Source organism: Pundamilia nyererei, unplaced genomic scaffold, assembly GCF_000239375.1.
Source record: "Pundamilia nyererei isolate P.nyererei 1_Seehausen unplaced genomic scaffold, PunNye1.0 scaffold00005, whole genome shotgun sequence".
In the NCBI taxonomy this organism is placed as follows: domain Eukaryota; kingdom Metazoa; phylum Chordata; class Actinopteri; order Cichliformes; family Cichlidae; genus Pundamilia; species Pundamilia nyererei.
This window is the reverse complement of record NW_005187406.1, coordinates 7,971,069-7,973,198: the sequence shown is the minus strand read 5'-3', so window position 1 is coordinate 7,973,198 and position 2,130 is coordinate 7,971,069.

Here is a 2,130-nt window from a genome sequence, read left to right as displayed (position 1 = left end):
GCCCATTAAACAGTTCGTTACCCATCTGTCTCTTTCCCCGTCTTTTCCTCTGTTCCTCCGTCATCACTTCTTGGTCAGGTTCCAGTCTTGCTAATGCGACTAAAATGAGCCGTGTGCGTGGCAAAGCAAAGTGGATCACATTTGTGGAGGCTTTTTAACACTTCACACTATAACAAGACAACAAGACTCAACACACAAGGAACAGACAAAGCAGAGAGCAAAGACACAGAGAGCACAGGCGGTTCATTTGGACAAGGGTTAAAACACACAAGGTATGAGGCACTTCATATAATGGCTAATTAAACCAAATTAAAAGCGAGCCACAGAGACTTAATTTAACTGCATTATTATGGCATACACTGCTTTGGTCATTTTGTCAAGGAAGGAAAAGGAAAAAGGGTGGGAATGAAAAAGAAACTTTAAATGATAAAGATGCAATAAAATCTTCACCAAGTATTCTAAGACCATAAATTATAGCTTTAAGAACTTAGAAAGAAAAGAGTAAAGTGAAATTCCAGCATCCTGGCAAACATTTTGGTTTTCAATAACCACCAGATCCATTTCACAGTCTTTACTCTGGGTTGAAAAATACTGCTAGAAGAAGTTTCTTAAAGCTTGCCTGGTAGTCCTTGATAGAAGCATGAGAAAGTTTGTGTCCAAGAACCTTTTTATTTTACTTTTTTATCTTTAAGAAAAATTTTATGAAACATTCCTGATTCAAAGAATGTCAAGAAAAATCCTGAGACAATAACTCTACCTCCTGATCTCCCAGTCTGTGATACATTTTGGTCCTACTGTGTAAACTCACTAGAAGTAATGGTTGTGATAGTCCACACACATTAAGTACGCCATGCAAGAAATGAAATGAAATTTAGATGTACAGAAAAGGAAATGGATTAATAATGTGGTTTATCTTTGAGAAAATACATAAAGCCCGCTCCTGTAATGCTACTCTCTCTACCTGGGATGGCTGTTGTGTGGCTATCCATAAATCCATTCATAAAATAGTTGTGAATGTGTAACATCTATTTAACAAAAGAAAAACATTCATATAATTTCTTCATTGCAATATATAGAAAATGTATAGGTTCCAGAAGCCAATGCAGAAGTGCCTCAAATCTACAGTCATCTGGTGGACTTCATTTAGAATTTACTTAATAGGTGTATGGTTCCCATCCACATGTGGAAGTTTATGGTAAGTTTATGGTAAGTTTGTGACTGCTTTGTTACAGATTCTAGAGGGAAATGTGACTTGCTGAGTGTGAACCACTGAGAAAAGGGGGATGAGTGAAGGGTTTAAGGTAACAGACAAAATTTTTGGTATTGCACTAAGAGCTCCGAATCATCCATCCAAAATGGCAATTGCACACTCATTCTGATAGCATTTGCCCCTGACTGCTAGAAGCAACCAATACGGGCTTCACAACAGGCATAAGACGTGCTTTTTCCCATATTAGATTTAGCACAATTTGCAGTAAATTGCATGCCACAAATATTAGTGTGATGAATGACCATCGAGCAGCCAGGCTACAATTATTGCAGGCAGAGACAGGATTTAGAACAACCCAAGTCTTATTATTTTCATTTATGAAAGTTTTAATTTTCAAACCTTAACAGCTCTGTGCAACACTAGTGACCTATATCAGCAGCAAATATAAACAGCGCTAATTGGGTAATTGGCAGCCTTTTATACCCTGCTGCTAATGAGCCACACTTTACATAACATGCTGGGGGTATTTCCAAACTTCCTAAAAGCCATTTAAGCCCCGTAACCATTTATATATTAGAATTTATAATTAAAACTATCAGCCAATAGCATCTGTAAATCCATTTGCAATAAGACCGTGTAACCCTACAATTACCAAACGCACCCAAACTCTCCACGCATTACCCTGTGACAAAGTGGGTGAGAAGACCATTTGTCTATATTCTTAGTTAACATTCTTGCTTTGAGTTAACCATATTTCACATGCAATCTGCAATAGGCAAACATCTACTATCCCGGGTTTGTTTATGTTTTGCACTTTTACAGATTATATAATATAACATCTTGGTTTAAATCAATTCATACAAGTTTGTTAAGTTAACATGTTCTTTATTTCAACTGTTAATTGGTCTTGCTTAGAACCT